This window comes from Calliopsis andreniformis, chromosome 10 (assembly GCF_051401765.1).
Source record: "Calliopsis andreniformis isolate RMS-2024a chromosome 10, iyCalAndr_principal, whole genome shotgun sequence".
Taxonomy (NCBI): domain Eukaryota; kingdom Metazoa; phylum Arthropoda; class Insecta; order Hymenoptera; family Andrenidae; genus Calliopsis; species Calliopsis andreniformis.
Genome location: NC_135071.1, coordinates 7892383 through 7918315, shown reverse-complemented (window position 1 = coordinate 7918315; position 25933 = coordinate 7892383). Strand labels below are relative to the sequence as shown.

The 25933-nt window shown below is 34.5% G+C and overlaps 1 protein-coding gene across 1 annotated transcript in view; it reads left to right on the top strand.

Moving 5' to 3' along the window:
• Mib1 (E3 ubiquitin-protein ligase mind bomb 1) overlaps window positions 1-25933 on the top strand; it is a 506537-nt gene that overhangs the window by 399957 nt on the left and 80647 nt on the right. The window lies entirely within an intron of this gene.

The following is a 25933-nucleotide window of genomic DNA, read 5'->3' as shown; positions in this document are numbered from 1 at the left end:
CTTTGTCGGATTAACTTTAGCGTTATTTATGAACACGTTCACTCGTTTTGAATAATATTTTGTGATTCAGCTTGACCCTACGGGGATTTTTGTTGGTTTTAGGATCGATAGTTACCACCAGCACTGGGGACCAAGGATATCGTGTGATGTTCTATAGGTACATTTACTTCATGAGGACGTACCTCTGATGAGAAAATCAATGAAGATTTAGGGACCTCCATTAAATGTTTTTAGTACTGTTTTTGAGTACTTCTTTTTCAATTAATTAACTTGGAATTAAATGTTCTTGCGAAATAGATATTTTATGGATCTTGGTGTTGTGATAATAACAAGTAGTTAGAGACTTAGACTTCAGTCATTAGTTCAGAGTATCATGGTCTTGCTAGAGAAACTTGGAGGATCTCGATACTATAGTAACGGCTAGGTTACGGTGAAATCTTAGATCGAATCAAGTTTTCGGTGTTCAAGTTACGGCACTTCAAGTTGACCATTTTTGGAAGATATTAACAGTAGTCCAATAGCTCACGACTTAGTTGTTTTAGTGAGTTATACGTTTTAACCTTCAGCTCTGAAGAGACTCTTCGTTTATTTCAAATTAATCAGTTGAGTGATTTCGGGGATATCAACAACACTCACTTAAACCCTAAAATAACAAAAGTTTCCAAATCCTCTTACCAGTATCACTTTAACTGACTAGGTATTAAATAGTGGAATAATGCAATTTTAGAAAACTGAAATTATCTATTCTTCACTAATTTACACAAGAAAAGACAAACGATTTACCTGAAAATTTAGTTTATTTTTTAAGTAATTTATGTTATTTTTTTTTTTAAATTTGCTATCAATCAAGTGACCTTGAAGTTGAATCGACTGCTTAATTCACAAAGTTTAAATTCTTTTGTTTTCATTATACAGTGGTAATTCATTCATAGCTTAGTGCTGCGAAGAAAACAAGTTGAATTCAATATTACAAATTATCTATAAAAATATATAAATTAAATGTATTCACTTTTAGTAGTGTTATCTATATGTAATCTAAGAACCTGGAATCCATAAATCTTATCTAAAGCTTATTTAAACTTCTATTATTAACAAAGGACAAACAAAAATTTCTCACCTAGCCCGAAAAAATTCAGTCCTAAAAAGCCTAAATGTCGTACTTAATTACGACTTCAACTCAAAAGAGACTCTTTTTCCGCGAACCAAAAACTTGTCGAAGTAAGCTTTTTACACGCCAGAACTTGGCCCAGGTTGTTCGAGCCAGGTTCACTTCAGGGTTAAGGATTCACGCTTCAGGGCTCAGGGCCCAGGACAAGCACCAAGGTACCATAGTCAAACCTCCGCCTAGTGTATCGAACCTAACACCTGCCTCAGACATACGTACACAAACCTACGATATATGTATACGTATCATTACACATTTCGTAGTAAGCTATTGATACAAGCGGGCAAAATACATAATCTGCCTGCACGAACTTAGCTCGGGCGTCGGTGGAGCCGCGAGTCAATATTTGCGAACATAGTGGAATTTCTCGTAACGCTGCACCGTATATAGCCGAATAGCTGCGTGAGTGCGCACTTACTTTGTCGGCGCACACATCGCCGCGAACGATGGCCCCCTAAACTGTGTAAGACGATCAGAACCAGGATTCAGTCGACTACATTCCGAGGGGATAGATTGATCGGATCGATGACAGTGCCCATGTCATGACCAGCCTCAATAGCCATTCCCTTGAACTGGCGATCGTAGTACGCTTGAACTTTGCTCGATATGGTTTTAGTTGATCCCCTGAGAAGATGAATGATAACATGGGGGGGGGGGGGGGGGGGGGGGCAGATACACATTATTTAGATTGCACAGCTTTCATTCGTGTACGGTTTATAAATATTTTATTTTAGGAGATGGATTGCAGAAGTGAATGGACCTGTTATTTTTAAATATTGTAATTTTTAAAGGAGACTAAAATGATTTTGGTGCCATGAGTCCTGTAAAGTATACAGATACTTTCTATGCGATCGATGAATACGTGGCTGGGTCACTTGAAGACCTCCTGATCAGTAAAATCGGGAATGAATTAAGGGGACGCTGAGGTTTGGTTGCTTCAAAAAAATTCGGTTTGCTTTGAGAAATATGATTCTTCTTTTGGCATTCAATTTTTATCAATTGTCATGGTCCAAAGTACAATAATTAACTTAATCTGATGAGAGCAATCTCTTTGTGGTTGAGTATTTGTCTGTCTATGTCAGGCACATCTCATTGCAGTGTTTGTAATTTTTATGCAGGAGTTGAAAAACACAATTAATACTCAGCTTAGTATTAATAACATAAGAAACATATTGTAGTAGAATTACCATATTCTGTCACAGAAACCGGATGTACAGAAAGTAGTATTTTAGGTTACTAGCATCTGAAAAGTATTTTTCGTTTGCAATATTCGACTCTAGGATTTTTACTTGTGACAAATATTAACTAAGTCCATGTAAAAACGAGTACAAAAACTCATTAATATCAAAAGAGAACACATTTTTAACTAAACACTCAATATAGCATAATATATTTCTACCTAAATTTAATTTTATGAACGAAGTATTTCAGTAGTTATGTTCACATTAATTCACCCAATACTATACATGGAGTCTGAATAATAAATATAGGGGCAAATGAATGGGGCTATAATGACACTGTGATACCAACTAAACATTAATCACTCTCATGTTTTTAACCTTAGCTATATCATAGAATCAATACACAAAAAAGCGAAATATTTCTTCTACAGCTTTACTGTTATTAGTCATAAATCTGTGCTTAGAAGGTAAAATATCGAATATACAATAAATTTAAATTTACACTTTAATTAAAATCTACAAGATAGAAATTGTATTTTTAATAGAAAGAGATTGAATTAAAAGAATTTTTTTCTTTGGTTCAAAATTACAAACGTCAAAATGTTGAAAATAAAATTATGATTTATACACAGAACAACAACAATGGAGATAATAATTAAATCCACAAATCTAGAAATCACTTCAGTTCCCGATTCTCTTACGTAAAATAAGGTAATTTCTGTACAAAATAATTTTTGCATCAAACTCCTCTGTATGAACAAGTCATGAAACGTCTCTTTAAAAAATCATTACACCGTCATCGCCTTATGTCACATCATAAAATCAGACGACGACGAAAATACCAACAGAAGTTACGTCTAGTCATCAAGGTCTCCGTTTCTTTCGCTGTGCATTAACATTAGATGCACTCGTGGGCCAAAAAAGGGTCCTAACCCTTAAGTAAAGAGAAACATTAATCTAAGCGAAGGATTGGACGCCACGGGCAAGCCATGAAGGGTGTCAGCTGTGAGTGACGCACCTTTCGCGACCATTTCTGTTAATCCCCTTCAATACTTTGCACCGCGGGAACTGTAGACTCCCATCCTACATCGCGACTTTGTCCCTTTCGAAAATTCGATGTCCTTCGAAAAATTCTGAAGAGATCCAAAAGGTTCAAAAGAGTAGGTTTTTTCAATCCGAAATGCAAGTAGACGATGGTTCTTTAATCAATTTTACATTCGAATTACTCTTACTGAATTTTTCTTAGGAGTAGCGTAGCAGGTACTTTACTGTACAAAATTTTATAATTTCCTGATAGAAAGCTATGCTAAAATTATGAAATATATAATACATTTGTTATTCTTTTTGAATGAGATTTTCATCATTTTAGAATCTTTTCACTTTTGATTTATTACAGAAACTCGATTAGCACGAGTGTCGAACTTGGAGCACCCCTTGATGTCAAGTCTATTATTTCCAGTAGACTGCTACTCAATCATAGTTCAAGTCTCCATCGATGTTCTATTGTACTTGTTATTATTTCTAACAATATTCATCCTGAATGAAAGAGACTGTGAATAATTGAAATCCAGTTAATCGAGTTTTTATTATAATAATTGAGGCATTCAAGTTTTCTTAAGATTTTTAAATTATGAATCTAGACTATATCCATACACTCATTACTATTATATAGGGTGGGTGGAAAATCGTAGTACAGCTGACCAGAGAGTAATTCTACGTAAATAAAATAAGAAAAAAATGTGGTATACAATTTCTTTGTTTCTTTGAAGTTTGCTCAACTACGCTATACGATTTACTTATTGTTTATTCTAATACTAGTTGTCTCTGTCCGTACTAGTGTTTATAAACATTGGTAATGACAAGATACTGTAGGAAGTACCCTGATAGTTTGATGTCTGACAGATGTTATAGTTTATCAGATTACGTAACAGTTCATTTCGTTTTGTTTATTGCAAATTATTAAATTATAGCAAGGTATTCTAATCGGGAGCATGTTGACATATTACTCGCTTTAGGAGCTTATGGAAGTAACGCTTCTGCTGCTAGTAGATATTACGCAAAAAAACTTCCTAATCGCCGACACCTGCATAGAAGTGTCATACAGAGAGTGGAGCAAATGGCAGCTGAGACTGACTCATTTGCATCGTGTCATAAAAATCGTGGTCGTAGTCAATGATTGTACAGCAGCATCGAAGAAAGTGTTCTTTAGTGTGTAAGTGACACATTTAGCATTAGTACAAGAAATCTTAGTTCTACACATAATGTTCAGTATAGAAACAGTCCGTCATTGAATAAACTAAAATGGAAGTAGTAAACTTCAAATTCGATTTTCTCGAAAATGAAGCCTCGAATGAAAAAATTGAATACCAAATTTTTTCCTTATTTTTTTAAGTTGAATTACCCCCTGATCGGTTGTACTACGATTTTTGACCCACTCTGTATATTGCTATCATAAAAAGTGTATAAGGCAAACAGAAAACTCATGAGAATTTCGAGATCACAATTTTAAATATCATCCCAATGGCTCAAAAACATATAACGTTACAAAAATATGATTTAATATTCGAGAATAATCAAATTTTTGATTAAATTAAAAACTCGGCTGTTTTAACACGTCTGAGTCCGCCATTCATACATTTAACTTGTCACCACAAGTTACGTGCAGACGCAGGAAGAAATGAATATTTCCCAGGCGTTCATCATCCGTGTTGTCGCAATATTGAAAAGCATGCGTGGAAAGGAAAACACAGGAACGTACAACAGAAAAAATATTTTAATATCGCGTGTATGCCGGAAAACGACATTAAATCTCTTTCAAACTGCTTCCATTCTTTTAATCTGTTAAACAGATTCCATTGTTCCTTCTTTGCGATTCTAATCGTTCCTCGCCATTTGACCGCTCATTTTTCTTTTCTTCTTTCTTCCAGGTGAGTAAAACTAGTGGTCCTGAGTTCGCGCTGACGTCATCGAAGGTGGTGAGTAACTAAGTGTGTATGAGAAATGTGATACGAAAGATGAGATTTATTCACGCAGCGTACGTTAACAAGTGATATAGCCTCGCTGGACCATATGATCCATAGTGCATCACTAATTAACAAAACATGCAGTACTACATGATCTATAGTTCACATTTGGCAAACGGAGAGCCTGACACTATGCGATCCACGAATAATTAGTGATCCACGGCGACGCGAGCCACAGATATCTGTTGTTTCATTAACGATTCGCAAAACATATTGACTATTTATGAACGATTGGCGTGAAGTAAGGAATCTTATGCTATAATAAATTGAGATATTTATTTGTACTGCAGTGATTTTATAATTTTATTATAGCTATTCATTTTTGATTTCTTGATAAATCAAGTTATAGGAGATACTGATTTTTTGATAAGGATCGATAGCGAGAGAGATATACATTTTTTCTGCAGTAATGCAGAGTTGTGTTACTACATTTTGGTAACACGAATTAATTTTCATAGTATTATACTTTTTGGTGATCTTTCTTAATTTTTTATTAGAAATTTTGTGGTGTTTGTAAGCTGTGCACATATTTGACTCCCTTTTAGGCAGAAGGAAATGCTCAGACGGTATACATATGTACATATAGGAAAAAGTTTCTATGAGAGCAACTATATGAGAGGTGTAAGTAAAATCGTAAGTAGTATTTACATTTCTTACTCTCACCCTCATAATTTGCATCAAATTATTATAATTGCATAAAGTAAATATTCCAATAGCCGATCATGTCATGATACCTGGTCACTGATTCAAATTTTATTTAATTATAAGCTTAAATTCTCATGCACCTAATAAATAAAAATAAACAAAAATGGTGTTATAAAATGGTACATTTAGCAACTGGAGCACAATTCAAATATCGGGGCATGCATTATAAGGTTACCTACTTATTGAAACATTTAACATTTTAAGCGTCCAGGTATTGGGACATTACTTTATGAGAAATTATTCTTAACGTACCATGTTAATGCAGAGGAAAAGCTATAATAAGTGCTATCAAAATCGTCTATAGGAAGCTTAGAACATACAAACTGAATACTGTAATACAAACATCTTGAAGAATCATCCTTGAAACTGTATTGATCAACGTGTTAAAGAGCGATGAGAGTATTCAAATAAAACGTGTACAGAGCATTCTAGCCGACAGTGAGTGCATTTGTAATGCACACTGTACATTGTGTCTCTACGATTTAGCCTTTCACGTGAGACAAACGGTTTCCTGCACGTGTGGGATAGCAGCGAAAGAGATGGAGCGAGTGTAACACGCGGAAGAGCAGGAAAAGCGGACAAGCGGAGATGAGAAAAGTTTTGTTGACTCGTCAAAAATTTCATTTCGACTGAAATTTACTCGAATCGCCGAAATCTTTCGCTAATTCGTCAGAGATTTAATTACACGGCCGCTGAAATTGAATTGGATCGTCGGTTGATTTAATTGAGCTGACCGTAACTTTTTGCTAAAACGGCCCCGAAACTTTTCTCGAAATTCCCAAGGAATGATCTCATCGAGCACGCGTATCCTGCTCCGCTTTCATCCCTAACTCGCTGCAACCCCTTCTCCTTTCTGACCTACCGCTGATTAAATTATTAATTGGATTTTAATTACCTTAATCCCGGAACTGCACGTATGTTTTTGCACCTCATTAAAAATTCGCTTAGAAACGAACTTTGGTTGTGACTGATTGCTGAATTTTGAGAGAAATGAGCGACTGTTCTGACTGTTTCAATATTTATCCGGTAGTTTGGCAAATATAGAAGAAAATATTCAATAGAATTCGTCTATGTTAGTGGTTCAATTTTTCGTGGAACTCGAATTTTTGTTCCAATTTTGACCAAATTTTTTTGTTATACGAATACTGAGTTTTAGATTTACAAGATTCGACAGTTCTAAATTTGATATCATTCCTATAATTTTAGTAGAAGATGTACCTTTTGTTTCTTTGAGGCTCGTAGAGTTTGTTTGAAGATTGTTTTTAGTAATTCAAAAGTCTTTGGATATACACTGTCTTCAACAAGATGGATTTTAATTATATTCAAATGTTAGGAATATATATAAAACCGTTTAGCGAGGAATCTTATCTCTGCGTTTATAAGGATGATGTAGTAATTGAGTTCCTCTAAAGTCAACATAGATTTAATAAATTTAATATTATACTAGACAGATTTATAATAAATGAGAATATACAATAGCAATATATTATCTGAGATATCAAATAAGAAAATCAAATTAGGCAACAATGCGTACAGAAAAAGATGTTTTATGTTGCTTTTTTTATTTTTCCACGTATATTTGTGCAAAATCACATTACAAAAATTATCTTTTACAACGAAATATATACTAGAAATTTTCCAGATGGTTTCGTTTTAGAAGCTCTGGTAGATAAAAGAAAATTCAAGACCCAGATTACAGTAAAACTGGGTCTACACTATATGTTGTAATACAAAGTTATTTTACTTTTTACATAGTGTAGACCCAAGTATTATTAATAGAACTTCAATTATTTTACACATACGAACAACAATTTTATTCTTTGCACCCTTAAAAATTTGCATCTTTTGTTTCCCCTCAACATGGAATTTCGTTTGCATAAAGAATCGTGGAAAGAATTTTTGCGGTATTTCATGAGACTCACAATGCATGTAGGTTTCAGAAAAGGTCGACCGATTCCAAGATTAAATGGCTCGAAATTATTCCGCGACTCGTTCCAGCCCTCATTCTTTTTGATCGTGATTCGAATACCTGCTCGCGAGAAGGTGACGTCAGATAAGAATCACTGATGCCGAGAAAGGGAATAGCGCATTGATTGAGTTAACGCGATATCGTGCCGGACCACCTGGGCTTCTTGACGTTCTAAGGGTGATCACCCCTCGACCACTGCATAGAAGCCTTGACTACCTCGCCACAGTCAATCTAACCTTCTAATTCCTATTCACAGCACTTGATTCAGACATGGGCTAATTTCGTTTCTGCTGACAAATAAATTACTACATGAGATTTCTTTATTATCTCTGAACAAAATTTTATTTTTGTTTGTAGCAAAATTTACTTAGCTAGAATTTGAAGGCTTTTCACTTGATTGTGGTATGGTGGTATCGTAGTAGCTTCTTTTGTTTGATGTACTTATGAACAAAGGAAATAACTTAGATGTTAAATTAGTTTTAAAAAAAGAACGAGTCGAAGTTATAGCAGTCTACCCCTACTACGTAAAACAAGTGCCATTCACTAGGGCGATTTGACATTAACCAGGGAAATAGTGAACACAGTCTGTTCATTTCGTAAAATTTTTTAATTTTTAAATTTTCCTAGGTTTATGTAAATAAAATAACAGTTATAAAAAAAGCAGTAATGGTATATCTAATTAGTTATGACTACTAACCACAATTAGTAGTACCTAATTCTTGTTATGTGTAACTCATATTTTTTTTGAAACTTGTTACTCTTGTAAATGTATACCGCTGATCATTTCCATAAGCCACAACTAAATTCAACATTTGGATTTCATAGTTCTACTTCTAGTATATACTTCAAATATAGTGGAACCTCCATTAACCAACTTACCATCACGTTCAATATCGGAACATATTCTTAATACGTACATATAGTTTTGTTTATTCTTTACAGACTATTATTAAATCATGATTTGAATTTCAGCCATAGTCTTACCCTGCACCCTTATTGTCAATATAACAAAATTGATAATAATTGAGAACCTGTGTACAAAAGATCATGGATAGTACTGCAAATCACTTAAGTATGCAAAAAAAATGCAAAATGCACTTAATATACGAACTATTGAGAGTGAAGTATATGTATATTATAATATCTGGAGGCTGAAATAAGTTTTAACTTAGCTTCCATTATTCTAGTAGTATTTATGAAAATTTAAGGTTGCATGAACATCCACATTATGGATAACTATGATAAGGATAATAGAGCTCCTGCTCTATCGATACTCTGCGCTTGCTCGTGGTCGATTTTGCCGTTGTTCGCTTACGTCCTGCGAACAATTTCGAAAGAAGTCGCGTAATTGTGCCGTCGATAAATCCACGTCGGATTATTTCGATCGTGATTTCCCTGCGAGCCAACAGCATTACCGTTCGATGTGATAGCGCACAATGCTCGCCACGTATCAACGGCCTCCAGCTGCTCCGCTCGACTAATCGATTACGCCCGCAAATTATGTCATTCCGCTCCTTTTTATCGCCAGTGAAAAGTGATTACTGTGTGCCAAAGCGTTCGCAGGATTTTCGACCGTAAGTACAGCTATTGAATCAGTAATCCTAACGTAGCTTCATTGCGCTCGTTAGCTGCTTGTTCTTTATCTTTTCGCTCCAGTAACTCCGTGGTTATTGAAATAGAGTACTTTGTGGACTCTGAAATTTTCCACATTTATTCTATAGCTGGTTGAAGCTTTTAAGTTGACCGAGTTCCTTCGAGCGATGAAGTGAAGCGATTTAAGGGAGTTCTCATTTAATAACATTCGAAAGAATGATTTCTCTGAATTTTTCTTGAGAAAGCTACTGATGATATCGAAATAAACTAGATAATTTTTCTAGAAAATTTCTTTATCATTGCTATCTCTGTTTATCTAATGGAGTGTATAATATTTTGCTTGTCAATTTCTTTAAAAAAACGTATGAAAATCAGTTGCTTCAGAATTGTTTTATATGAGAATTTGGCTTTAAGGTCTTGTCAACTGTAGTTAGTTGCAATTGTTAACAAATATTAGCACAATTAAATAAGTTAGATTTGATGATAGCTAGTTATGTTAGATGTTGTTCATTGTGTTACTATCCTAGATCGTCCTAATTCATTGTGTCTTCTAATGTGATATTTTAATTTAACTCTGCAGTCGTTAATGAGGACCTGATAAATACTCTTGCTAATGCTTTTTTTGTCAGTTCCTCCATTCCAAGTACTTAGTACCTTTATTTTTCCTGAAACTATATTGAATGATTCTTTAGCAAATCAATGACAAAATACAGGTGCTTCAAAGGAGTGTGAGTGTTTAATATCTGCTCTAGCTAATGATTTGTGAGTTTTAAATCTCCCTTTACAAATAACATCTGTATTTTCCCACAGATGCCATCGAATCATTCTTTAGCTAGTAGATAGAATAAAAATTGCTATCGGTTCTTGGAAGTAAAAAAAATCGTTTCCCTCTGCGCAAGTGACAACGAATTCCCCAAAACAGGTTTTACTTTGAACCGTGGATCTGACCCCCATTCTATTCTACTCTATCCTATCGGTTTGGATTGCCATCCGAACTATTTGGAAAGCATCAGTCGCAGCAAAGTCCATAAAAGAGTTCCCTGGAGACCAGGTTGTATGTTTCCATCTGCAGGGAGGGGAAACACAGAGTGGTCTGGCTCAGCAAATAGAAGACACACGCGATTGATATGTGCTTCCATTTCCATGTATAAAAGGAGATGTAATCTGTTCGGAGTCGAAGCTTTAACAAGCAAAAGGAATTGAGTACGTATTCGATAATGCGATTTTTCTGCTCGTTTTTATACTTTTCCTCGCATGTTGCGCAACAATAGTGCTTAAAGCTAATATTTGTTTTTGTTACTTCTTACATTTCACCAAAACATGAGAATTGTATTTTCTTTTAAAGGCTACTTCATGTTGATGCAATGTTGTTACGCTTTTTGGGCATTTTATTTTACAAACGGACTTACATTCTGTTTATCTTATTAAAACTTAACAGTTTCATAACTCTCAGTGACGTTTGCTGGCGTTTCTGGCTAGACCAAAAATAAGAGTAAATTAATTTCACAATTTTGAAGAGAGAAATACATTACTTTCTACTCTTCAATAGTCAACACTAATAGGCTATGAAGTTCTATACGGTGCTGGCAACAATAGGTAATTAATTTGGAAAATTGATAGAAATTAATTCTCTTCTGAACTATTATTTCTTTTTTAGGCTGAAAAGGTTTAATGTTTTACTGAATTAAAGCTTTTTCTGTTAAGACTCACTAGTTCTGATCAAATCTAACTAATATATTATTCAACAGTTCTATATCAATTATGCATGCAAAATAGAAAGTACAGTAGCAACATAAATTACACAATTATTTACTTTATTCATAAACCCCTAATTTTAGTTATCCGATTTGTAAATTCTCCCAAATTTTCACAAGAAAATGAGTTTTCATGTTGCACCTCGAAAGAATCTATCACTTCAACCAACGGTTTTGCTTGAAAACAAATTTCTCTCAGATAAATGCTAAACACTGGCACTATCTAATCCATCAGTGCAATCCACTTTTCAAATTTTCTGGACTAAACTCTTTCTAACAAATGTTTGAAGTCTGAAACTCAACTCGATCCTAAAACACAATTTATCAAGCAGAATACTAATTCCCTCCTCCCCCAAATCGATACCTTTCAGTCGACCTTTTAACGAGTACTCTAATCACTCATCTCGAGTAACTGATTCTAGTCACTCTACTCACTGTCTAGTCACCAAGTGAAGATATCAGTTCGCATATTGGTCTCGTCTGGGGTACTCAATTCGCGGGCAGAGACTATAGAATACTCCTAGGATTGTAAATGCCGACGTATTTAGGGAACCGATTCTCTGAAGTCTGGTGTTCGGCCTGCAGCAAGCTCGCGTGTCTAGACCGGAAGTGGTTCTCGTGTTAGGCGTGGCTCCTTGATATACAACCCCTTGTATCTCACGCAGCTAGCTTGACTTGGTATGCGCACGTTCGGGGTGTCCAACAACCTTTGTAGGCCGTTCTCCACAGGAACGAAGTCGATCGAAGCTGTCCCTGTCTAAAGTTACCTCGAGACTGGTGATTTCTGGTTACTGGCTTTCCTTACTTCCACTGGAACATGCACTGTGGCGCGCAGGTTCCTCCTGCATGTGCCTGGGGATTTAACGTGTTCGTTACCTTGGTAAATTGGGAAAAGAATCTACAATATATCACAGATGCATTTCACAAGTAAGATGACGCATGAAATGGAATTTTCAAGTTGAGTATGAAGCACTTTGGTAAATAAACCCTCATTCAACGTAAAAATCTGACGAATTGAACTTCAAAGTAGAATTTATTCAAAGAATCCTTTAAATGTAGACCACAAATTATTCGAATAATGTTGACAGAAAAACCTATTGCAAATAATGAGTAATAAATTCTTCAGACGAATTATTCTAGACAGTAAATGCTTCTGTTTTCACAGCAGTTATCACAGAAACGTGATCGTTTACAATAGTTATGTCTTATAAGGGAAATAATTCTAGGTGCTTTGGATGCAGCCTGTAAGGATCTAAGAGGGGATTACAGTAACTGAGAAGACATGAAAACAAAGTGAGGCAATAGTAGCTTATATTTTTAAGCAATCATTTAGTCGTTTCCATCCCTCATGAAGAGAGCAATTTTAGATGCCTTCAAAGGGGGTCGTAAAGTATGAGAGTAGACCATAGACCACCTTATAGTAGTTTAGGAGATATCAGCGAGGATTGAAGAATAGAAGTTTCCATCTTCAGAGTAGTTATTGGGACTTTGAGTTCTTCCCAGTTTTCCAAGAAAACCGATTTTAAGACCTTAGATAGAGGTTGCAAGATCTTAAGATGGACCATAGAGGCAGTAGTTGTCTATGTTTTCACGGTAGCCAAGTTTAGGTATCTTGAATACAGGGTTGGAAGCTTGATAATAGATTATAGATGACTATAGAGTAGTCTGAAATAATGGAAATCCCCAATTGCTGAAAAATTGAAATACTATTTTAGGGTAGAGCAGTACTACACAGAGTTAGTAGTTTGTACAATACGATTACCAACGAGATATATACCTAGATGCGAACAGAAAATTGCTGAAGAACATGGTGTCTGTGGTTGAGGGGCCTCGAAGCTATATCAGCGTTCTCTGGGGCTTCTCGAGGGTCCATCGAGGAACGAGTAAGCTTCCTTATGAGATCATACTCTTCTTCGTGGGCAGGCAATCGTGCACGGTGCAGTTGCCCTTAAGTTTCAATATCCTTAGACACCGTTTGGGTGGTCTTGGTTGGCCCTTGCCTCGTACGATCGTTCATTATTGCCAGATTCAGGAGGTCTTCCCTCGGCGCGTTTTGAAATAAACGAGAGACATGGCAGAGAGTATTCGTGCGACCGCAATACCTACTCGAGGCTCGCAAATTGGCTGTCCACTTGCAACTTCGACCATCTGCCTATCTGTATCTCCAGGACCTAGCGAAGGGCTGTGTAATTTACTGGAAGCGAGCCCTTCTGCTCTTTCTGACCGGTCGATTTGAGGTCTGGATCGTCTAAAGTTCTGATCAAACGATACTCGTGCGATATCACGAAGTGCTGTTGACTGATATTCAAGTGTTCAAGAATTTCATTTTAATTTAATTCAAATTTTCGAACTTCTAGATATTCGAATGTCAAAGTTATTAAATATTCAAGTAGTCCACTTCTTGGAACTTCAAATATTTAATTTTGTAATTATTTTCAGTGTTCCAGCTTTTAAACTATTTAGTATTCGAGTTTTTTATAATTATATTCAAATTTTTAATTTTCTTAGATTTTAAATTTTAAGTATTTAAATTCACAAAAGTGTTCATTTATTCAATTATTGAAAAAAGTAAATCTTCAATATATTTAACATTCTAGTGTTCTGATATTCAAATTATCAATTTTTTAAGGATTCAAATATGCACATATTTAGAGTATAAGAATTTAATTTATTTAATATACCATATATTCAATAATTCAATTACTGAATCATGTAGCCATGTACTTATGCAATTAATCAATCGTGCCAGCGTTCAATTATTCAATTATTTAAATTCTTTGTATTTCTTCCACCTTTCAAATAAGACTTGTCATACTTCCTCTCTACTATTAATCTTTCCACTGCTATTAACATTTACAGCCACCTGGGCTGTCAAAACACACCAACACACAGCATCTATACACACATCACTTGCAAAGTACTTAATCTATCACTCTCACTACATCGAAAAGCTTACAAAGACTCTCAACACGTCCTCTACCGAGACCCAAAAGCAAAACTAGCATAAAAACGTTCCTCTTTTCTCTTCACCAATAGACTGACCTAGCCACTCCCAATTAAACGTGGCAAAGCCAGAAATACATTCTGTAGCAGAAAAACGTTCAAGCTGCATCTAAAAAGGTCGAAACAGTCGCTAACGAAAAACGTCTCTTTGTCTCTCGCTATTTTCCTGGCTGAGCATCCTTGGCAGACGAGCTGGGAGACAAATTCTAGCAGGTTTTACTATCCTAGAAATAATACCCTTCATTAAGAGACAGTGCCTTCGAATTTTCTCCTAATTAGGATCGATCTAGACTTTCAAATTAAGTGTAAAAATTTATGTTTTCTGAAAACATTTGTTTGATTTTCCGTTCCTTAATTCTTATTTGCCCGTTCAAATTTAATGTCTAGCCAATGCAAGTATCATAGAGAAATAATAATTCATTCTTTATCAAAATTGGTACATATTCATATAAGAATTGTGTGGAATATAAAAATTGAAACTTGTCATGGCCAGCATGCTGATTAGATAAGAGAGATATAATTAAATTTAAAATTTGCTTTATTCTAACGTAAGATTTCTATCGATTGCTGGAATGCCACCCGCCTCATTAAGTCGCGAGAAAATTAAAATGGAGTAATTGCGGGACACGGTTAAATCAGGTTAAGTCCCGAGTCGTATACAAGAGGAGAATGTTTCCTGCTGGTGCAGAGGACAGTTTACGTTTCTGAGCATTGAACATGACTTTGGAACTTCAATTAAACAGTCGACACTGTGGCGATGGGACACAAATTGCGATGTACTATTCGGGGAAAGTCGGAGGGTGTCAGTCGAAACTATCCTTAATTCCTACCAAGGGGAAACTAGCGCAATGGCGACCATTATTAAGTCGCGGTAAGCTGAGCCATTACGAAAATCTGTACCCTGTAATATCGTGCACGATATATCGACATCACAGAACAGTGTGGGTGTCTATTCTTCATCGTTGTTCGTGATATATTAAGGAGAGGTATTAATTATTTTTTGCGAGTTTTATGACGCTTTTATTAAGGGGCTATCCTGCTGTGACGCCTTGAAAAAGTAGATGATACTTAAGAATTTTTTCGCAAAAACTTTACAACGTATCATTTTGAAACTTAGTGAGATTATTTATCAACAGCTTAAGATTATTTGAAAAATTTTTCAAACAAAAACGGCAGACGTATAAAAAGCTCTAGCTCGTTCGCTAGAAAAATTCTCTTTTCCATGGCTGCCACATAATTCCTTAAAGGTTTGATTAATTCACTTCAGGCTTTACAGGTATATTCAGTAGATGTATCATTCTCGACCCTACCAAAATTGTTTCGATTCGAAATGACTTCGAATTCAAGGAGGTAAGAAACTAACAATTTTTTTTGCTAAATAAGCACTTTTTTCTGTCAACATAGTGATATTTCTTTGCTTGCTATGATTTTCAAACTATTCTGATAATTGAGATAGTCACGTTCATACAGATTAAGAATCTTCTCGATTTTTTATATTCGAGCCACTATAATAACTGGAATCATGGTAGCCATGAAGAAGAAATTGTATGTGGCGCCATAGAGGGGCGAACTAGAATTTTTCACATATTCACCTTTTTTGCGTGAAAATTTTTTAAAATAATCCTAAAATACTAATATATAATCCTATTAAATTTTAAAACGATATGCTGTAGTATCTGAGAAAAGATTCCTGAAGATCTTATCTTCAGGCTGTCACAGTAAGATAGCCCCTTAATTTTGAAGCGCCTTGAAAATCATACTTTTCGAAAACCTTGACAGTAATAAAATCACAATACTACTCTTAAAACCACTATTTTGAAAAGCACAGTTCTCAGAAGTCTTTTGTAAAGATTCTATTTTTAGGAGTTCTATTTTCAAAATATCTATTTTTAATATTATCATTTGCACAGTTATTATGATCAAAACTGCTATTTCAGAAGTAATGCTTTCTAAAATATAGTTCACAAGACACTGTTTTTAAAAATACCGTTATTTAAAATATTGTTCTAAAAGTAGGACTCTTTTTCAAAAACTATTCTTTGAGAAGAATACCGTACTCAAGAATACGATTTTTTGAGATATTCTGAAAAATATTATATTCCTAGTTACTAGCCCTCAGACGCTATTTCAAACAACTTGTTTTCAAAAATATTATTCTCAGTAATGCAATTTCAGAAGAACTCGCATACAGCTAAAACCATTATTTATTTATTTTTTTCATTAACTTATCAAAAATTTGATAACGAAAGAGAACGTAGGACATGAAAGATAAGCCTATAATTGTAACGTTTAAGCTTAAACTATTAATTTAATAAAATATAATTTGTTAAATATCATCATAGAGTTCCAATATTTTATCGTATTTCAGGGATGGATTAAATTTTTTTATTTAATATTTAAGTGATAATAATTGAGTAACAATAATAGTTTAATTAATTTTTTAGTAAAGTAGTGGTTTTGAGAGACATCTACTTTTTCACTTCAAATAAATAAGTAACTATAATTGGATCTTTTGCCCTAGTTTTTATATTATTATGTCAAAAATCACTATTTTTTACTGTATCCTTTTCAGAAAATATTATTTTCAATACTTCAGTCCTCCATCTTCCATCTCACTTCGTCCCAAACGGCATTTTACAATACACACACATTATCAAATCTATTTGTCCTTACGTAACTATATAGAACTGACAACTAACCCCAAAAGTCTCAGAACCATTCCTCTAATTCCACCCTCCCGAAACGCTGTTACCTCAGGAAAATATAATCAGAGACTGTCTGTTTTCTCGTCTCCGTACAAATCGCTCTCAAAACCGCCCGCCTAATCTCCATAATCATGAAACGGAACATTACGATTATTCACGTGAGCGGGCAAACGAGTCAACTGGTCGTCAAACTTGCGCGTGCTCGCGGCCGTCGCGGCCTTATTACGCCTCGAAGTGGCATAAATTTCCATGCAAATTCGGTTTGAATGTCGGTCTAAACTCTCCTATGCCGAAACGCGTCTCGCTTCTCTCTCGGTGAAAGAGACCCTAGGGACACCAGCTACCTGAGACTACCTGCGAAACAACGACCCGGTTATCATTATCACTTCATAAACAAAGTTCCGTTAGCGAGGGCTATTTCTAACTCGCAGCAGTTACTTCATACTGACGAAGTCTGTTCCATCGATACGTTTCGAAAGACGCGTGCTCATTAACTATAATGTTCCCTCGATATAAGCTCACTTTTCGCTGTCGAGTATACGGCGTGGAGCTTGTTTTCCAAGGTTTATCCCTTTGGTGTCGTTAATAATTGTGAGCGACAGTGCATGGAAATACAGCTTTTTTACTCGAGATAATTTAAAACTATAGGGAACATCAGGACGAGGCTGTAACGAGGAAGTACTGTAGATCCTCGCCTCTGTGTCTACCTACACCTCTCAGGTTGAAGGAAAACTGGGACAACGACGAGCAACACCCAGCAACTTTAGCCTTACCGCTGGCAACAGCGACATCACCGCGAACGAGATTACATTACTTAGGGGCCTGCTACTTTGCGGTCCCGTGAAATGCACTCAAACTAATTTGTTCCGCCTCCGCGTCAACCCCGCGCCACTCCTTTCGTCGGGGATTACAGCCAGTGGCGGCAGGACACTGATACGAGGCCCTGTGAAGGGGAAGGGGACTCGTGTTTTATTATTGTCTTTTGAAGTGCTACTATTTTTAAGTCATTAGTCTTTTGAGGTACTATGGCGAGTATCAATTACTGTGCCCCCTTTTTATTTTTACATATAGCAAAATGTACCACTGTTAAATTAAAACAATATTTTTATTGATTGTAAACATATTTTATTTGAAAATTAGTAGTCCTGTATGTTCTTGTATGTGAAAGTACAAGTGGGGGTTTAATGATCGGTTTGTACACAATAATTAACACAGACACCATATTGGTTTTGAATTATTAGTCTATTGAGGTATTACTAATCTGTGACCGCAAAGTATTTTTTTATTTTTTAAGGGTAGGATGAATTGAACAAAAAATTCTTCCTAGGCAGAGTAAGCTGTGGTAAGATAGTAGTATGAGGCAGGATTACTGAGTTACTATTCTCAGAATCAGTAGTTAAGAAATACTGTTTACTAGAATACTACTCATGGGATACAGTTTTTCAATTTTTTAGAAGAAGGTGAATTGAGGAGGAGGTTCTTGCAGCAGGAGCAAAATTGTGTGAAATTCTGGAGCGAGGTGAGTAACTAAAATCTATTCACTAAACTACTATTTGAGAAATACTGTTTTTCAAAATATTATTCAAAATACTGTGTTTCTAAAAATACTGTTTATACATAGAAACTCTAATCTTGATACTACTGTTTCAAAAATATTATTCCTGAAAACATGTTTCACATGTTTATTGCAACTCGTGTCGCATTTTCAGGAAACTGTGAATAAGCAAAATCTAATGATTTTAATTTTCATTGTGATTCTATCGAGTATTTTCTGATGTTTTGATTTGTTTTAAGTACATTCTAATTAAGGAATTTGATGAATGAAAATCTCATGATGCCTCTTTGTCAAAAATACAAATTGTATTTTATAGATTTCAATGAAGTAAGGTTCGAATTACATTTTTTTGAAAATGTGATATACGTATATTTTTTTGTCATGTAACCCTGTTCAAACGGAACTATTATAATACAGAGTTTGAAAAGTAAGTTAATTACACAGCACATAGTTAATTCACGTAATTCTATAGTCGTAGCTGATAAATGATTTCTGGTCGCGTGTTTTCTGTTCACGGTATCGTATACCTGTGCCATCTCTCAGTTTTATCTGATATCATAGATAATCTCCAATAACGACCTCGTTTAGCCAATGAACAAACGATGCGTTCAACAATACAACCTGTGTTTATGAAACATTACCGTCGTAACTATCGAACGCAATCTGCACACTCGGTTTAATTGGAGTTTACTTCGCGTGCTGAATGATTTACGCCATATTACTTTCAAACTTTCTGCTTTTCCTTTTTTGAGCAGAACTACAGTGTATCGATTGCTTTAAAGTTGCACTTATTCGATGTCGATATGCTTTCTGTATCGTATAACATTATAAAAAGATTTTTCGTCGTCATGAAAAATTGAGAAGATACTGAAAACTCGTTTGTGAATATAGTATTATAGTATAGTCCATCTATATACTATATAGTATACTATATAGTATAGTCTATCTATATTCTATATACTATATAGAAGTTATAGTTATAAGATATACTATATAGATTCTATATACTATATAGAAGTTATAGTTATATGATATACTATATAGATTCTATATACTATATAGAATATAGTATAGTATATTGCTAAAGAGTTGTTAGCAATGAACTTACATCACCTAGTAGAAAATTATTCAAAAATCCCTTGAGCAAGTAAAAGGCAGTAGAGTGAAAAGTTTAAGTTATTGCAGATAAAAACAATTTTAAATTATTGTGCAATGTAAAGTACAAGAAGTCATTTCCTTAACAAATTGATAATAAACGTACTTATTAGGATGCATTTAATTGTGATAATATCAACGTTTTTACTCATTTTTCTTGAATTATTGCTGCGCATAAATAATTAAAAATACAATGTTACTATTTCCACTATTCATTTCGTAGAGAATACAGAAAAAGAAAGAATGGTATGTAAGTATGAGGTATTAACGTATACTGAGAAATTATTACGAGTGTTGCATTTTTGTACGATAATTGAAATTTAAATGTAATGAATCTAAACGAAAGAATTTATTACTAAATGTACAAAATAAAATCACTACTGTGACATCAGTACATTTTTCTCATTTTATAAACAGCAGAATGAAAATAAAATTGTTCATAAAAGTTGTAAAACGAAGATAGGGCAAATCGTGAAATAATAGTTTACATAAAAAATTCACGCATGATTATTACATATTGAATCCTTTTTTACTTTAATAATGAAAGGCTATTGAGTTTTACTTCTTTATAAACATAAAAAGGACACTCCTTAGCAAACGTAACATTTTTAAGATATCAAACTGATTTTCATGTATACCTACTTCAAAACAAATTAAAGGAAACAGTAAAGTCAATAATTTAGCCATTCTTATCGAGATTTCAAATTTTTAAAGTATAAAATATTTCAATATTCAGTTATCCATCGTATGAAATATTCATGTTCTCAAATTTTTACCAATTTTAAAATTTCAAATAAATGAAATGCTTCCATTACTAAAAGTCGAAAGCTAACTCTACTTCTAGCATGATTAATTTTATTAATTAAGAACATACTCCACTTCAAAATCCCATTTTTCAATTACCATTCTCAATAGTCGCATAATACTATTTCGTCGATTATCGAGACACATCCACTTCCTCATCTTTCCACAAGCCATAGTCATATGGGCCCATTTCAATAATTAACCGTTATTTGTTCGTGGCGTTGATGAAATATATCGAGATGATATTTAATTAAAGGGATATTTAGGTCGAGAAGGCAGCCCAGCTGCTATCTCCGTCGACGGATTACAATATCGAGCCTTAGTTGCCACCCTCTCGTTGCAGCGCATCTTTGAGCAGCGCATTCGTGTTCTGTAATTACTATGCTGTGAGCGCGACAGCAGAAGGGAGGATGGGGCGAGGTCGGCCATTATCGAACAAATATTTCATCTCGAACACTTCGACGAAAAAATCTGGAGCGTTCGATTCCACAGGGCGTTGTAATAACGAAAGCTAAATATTTCTTTAAAGAAAAAAGAGGAAAAAACTCAGAATTCAATTTCAAATATTTATTGAAAAAGAGTAAGTCAGCTAGAGTAATTTAAATTAGTTCAGGATTTGAACAAGTTTGTATAATATTCGTAACATTCGAAAATCGTACATTTAAGAGAGTACAGGGTTGGTAATTACAGAGTTTTTATAAAATCGCTTGAAATTTAGAAATTGGTGCCACACATTGTTTCTGCATTATTCTCTATCCAAACGAACGATGAATTTTGCTCCACTTATTTCCCTTCTATGAACGTATCGCAGCTAAAATTAAAAACAATACTAATTGAAAATTGCGGTTTCATTCATTCTGCTTAAAAAAAATCACAAAAATAAGATATTTTCTTATTCATCCAAGCACAGTCTCTGACAACAAGAAGCCATCAAAGATAGAATTGATGATCAATCTGCACTGTTCGTGGTTGCAAATTTATACAATTAAGTGTAACAGCCGTCGGAGTAATTAGAATCGGTTAATTGTTGGCTTGAAGGGAATAATTTTAAAATAATTACGACGTGTTTCAATCTTATTCCAATGGCCACCTCGGAGTGGCAGGTTTGAGAGAAATAAAATTCATTGAAATCATAGATGCACAGTATTTATCGAAAGAGAGCATAGAAGGTCAGTCCATGTCAGACAATCAATAACCAAGTGGATACAAGGAGAAACTGCATTTCAGAATGATGAATTTAAAAAAGGCTTCAAGTAAAATTTTAATGAAGAAGTACATGGAATCTGGAATTAAATGGACATGACCAATATCGATGTTAAAATTTATTTTTGTGCCACTGTAAGTCGTTGTACTTTGCAGATCCTGATGAATAGCTACAAAATCAGCCACAAAAGAGGATTTAATGATGGAATCCGGATTTAGTAGCTCAATTCTGTCAGCGTGAGTGTCTTAGGAGTCGTAAAATCATCCATTATATGCAACTTCTCGGGGGCAAAAGTTTTACAGGGCCAAGTCAGTAGTTAAACGCGAGAAAATATGCCCAAAGGAAACATTTCCCAGCCTCGAATTGAATTGGACGAAGGTGACAGGTTTTGTGCAAGAAAAGCGATTGTGAAATAAATTTGTGCCAAGCAAAACGAATGTAATGAGTATAGGGAATAGTAGTGCACATAAAAATTGCGCCTAAATGAGAAACACGGTTTTCTAATTTTATTTTGGAATTATTTACTGTGCTCTTGAATTACATTTGATATAATAGGTGAACAATGTTTTTGGTTTAAAGAGAAGGATTTTAGTTTAATTTTAACCCTTAAATGCATAGTATTGCCATTTGGCAACGAACTTACGTTAGCTCATAAATGATGCAAGTATCTGCTATTAGGTCAACCCTGTCGTTCAAATTAATTTTATTTCCGATAAGATGAATGTTTAAATTTAAATTTAATGATTGGTATGGAATTACTTTCTATGAGTATCTTTGATGTGTCACATAAGTTTGTGGTTCTTTTTTTTAAAAATGTCTACCCCTCTGTATCAAAGCATGAGTCAAGTAACGACACTACTTTAAAATGATTTATAACTCACAACTATTCATCACTTATATATGTCCTGATAGCGTTTGTAATAGTTTCTCATTTGTCTGTTCTGATCTCTCATTCGAACTTTGTGATCCTTTTTTTATAAGAATATACATATAGTTACAATACTCTGTAATTTCCTGATTGTTTTTCTATGAGTTTCAGTATTTAGAGTGACAATTTCAGATTTTTTTATTATTTCTAACAAACTCATACTTTTGGGGATTTAAATTATATTTTGTGATTAGCATCGACTGTAGATAGGCATACATTACTGTATGTAATGTAAGTAGTTAGTATCAATAATATCGTTGACCTGAATTTTAATGTGAAAACAGTTCTATGAGGTATTAAGAAATTAATTATTTCAGAATTTAAAAGGTTCGTGTTTGCTGGAAGAATGTTTTTATACAGTAAATATTCTAAATACCTCATGATTAAAAATATTTTAAGTCCAGAGCAATCAGTCCAGTCGAAGTAATCAATAAATCATTAAACTTGTTTCTTAGAAATAACATATTACGTTTATTTCGAATTGACGAATAAAACTGTAGAGATAAATATTTTTATAAATAAAAATTACTTTCTTAAATAGTTTTGAGATTAAATGATACAAACAGTTCATATATCTATACTATATTATCATTCCTAATAGTTTCGAACAATTTTAGTTTTGAATTCTTGTAAAATTCTAAAAAACGGTACATTCATACTTCTTTCATTTCCCTTATGAATTAATTAAAAATCTAAAATCCAGACCCAGAAGAGTCTTGTATTCGAACACTAATTCAAATGAAACTTGTGTTAATCTGCAAGCAACATTGCAGGAAGAAATATTTCTATACAAAGAAATATTTTCGTTAATTCTAAATTGCAAGTGCCGCTTATCGTTAGTATAAAGGTCCTTGACTGTTTTTCCCTGCAGTTTTTCAAGGGGTACGAGAAAGTTTGATGTAACGCAGGAGAATGTGACACGTGTCAAGTATCTGCGGTAACGAAGTTAGAAGCTGCACAACAACTCAAGCGTCAAGTACTGAAACGTGTTAAAGGTAGAACTAGTTTGATTCACTTCAGCGTTAGAACATTTTTTCCAAACTCGTTAGCTTCCATTTTTGTAAAAGTTTATTGTAGCTAAAATAGTTAAATTTCCTACAGGAACTGATTACTAGATACGTACATGTCAATGAACGAGTAATTTAATTTGAAGTAGTTCTACAAGAGAGAAAGAGGAAAATGAGCAAAAAATGAAGAAGTTAAATATTTTTTATCTAGAGGTGTACTTTTGTAGAAAATAGTTAGTATAAAAATGTCAGGTACTTTATCAATACGTGAATAATTAAATCTTGGCGAAATATGGAGTTAATTGCAAGTGAAACGAAATATTGTTTTGACTAAAAGGGTTTGTTTTTAAATTAGCAGACGTTTAAAAATTTCAAACTTTCAACTTATCAATTATTCCAATATATAAATACTATTATTATACAATATTCAAATTTTCAAATTATTCTTGATTTTCGAATTTTTTAACTTTCAAAATTTCAAATTATTGTGCAAAGAGTTAAATGTACTTAAGTTATTCATTACACCTCTGACACTTTGTATATAGTTTTAAAAAATAACTCCAATAACTCAAATAACTCCATTGATACCGTTAGTCAAGGACAAACTTCTTCCAACAAAATTAATTCAGATGTAATAGTAACTCAACAGTATTCATATTAGGTACAATACATTCAGAAATATTCATTCCTTGCAAAAACAGGTGAACGTGTTCACTATTCTATTACTTTATATGAGTTGTATTAATTGATAGTAGTCGATCGTTGCAATAATTACATATTAACTATTTGTGCACTTGTTCAAGAAATTCTCCATAAGGTACATATGCAACTGCCTCAAAAATATTTGTTAACCTTCAAAGACCATCACGGAAGAAATTTCACTTCAAGCTTTTTTTCTTTTATTTAAAGGAACAGAATGGCTGGCGACATTAACTGCGTAGATACTGGTTCGGTGTTTCAGTAGTGATAACGTCATCTTAAACTAAATCTGTTCTTCAACATATCTTGTTATACACAAAAAAGGTAACTATATACTGATAGTAACTTTTAATGGCTAATCAAGAAGAAATATTCCACGTAGACCACTTGTCGTGTACTTGGGCACAATGGTTAAACAGTGAACAGGGTTAGGGAATGGGATACAGTGGACCACTCGTATTATAGAATCGCACTGAAATTCCCAGCAAACGTCTACAGTTACGCAACCTACTCAAGGTTGCACACCAACTCTAAACACAGAGAGGATCTGGTTAACAATCTCCCATTACTTGTCAAAAGAGGTATTCTAATAACAAGGGCACTACCATGCACGAGACATCATCAAATCTTCTGATACCAATCAAACAGGGTCATTAACCTTGATCTCGAACAAATAGACACACCCATCGTCAGCTTGTTACGTACCCATCGACCTCTTAAAACCCAAACGAAGTTGCAATTCCCTGTCACTGTATAAAATTCTCTGATACGGTTCCCTGATAACCAATTTCGCGAATCAGTTCCTCATTTAAGGTGTCATCTCCAATCACTGTATAAAATGTGCTGGCGTGAACCCTTAAAACTGCCCAAATTTATGAACCAGTTCAAGTGTCTACGAGTCAATGAACACTGTGTCTAGAGTCACAAACACTTCACGTTTTCACAGTCAAGGTCCATCGGTGGCTGAGGGTGAAGTCTAATGTCAACTACAGCTGGTTGAAGGGGACCAAATGCGTCAATCGTGCGGTATATTTGACCCGTGTTCAACCAGCTAAGCTTAACATTACAGTGAACTCCTGGCGTCTTCAGTTCTTGACATTTGAACGAAATAACGCCGAAAGTCGAGGGTAAAACGAGGTTGCCACTGTCTCCGCGATCCTGCGCACGAAATGTCGATTCCAGGAGTCTCTGTCGGTGACATTTCATGCTTCCCGATCCGTAATAGCCGATACCCTTGTGTTACGGCTAATTCTGTCCCTTGCGTTGGGACAGTCGCTCCTATCCTTAAGTTAGCCCCTCTGTCTGGCGACTCGGCTTCATGCTGAAATACACTGCAAAATTATCAGAGCATCCGTGCCTCGACCGTTTGATTACTACTTGGCGCAGGAGAAATCAGCGAGGGTTTGTCCGAGAGCTTTCTTCAATACCATGCGACAATGAGGGACCCTTATCTCCTAACAAATTAAAAAGAAAAAAGAGTTGC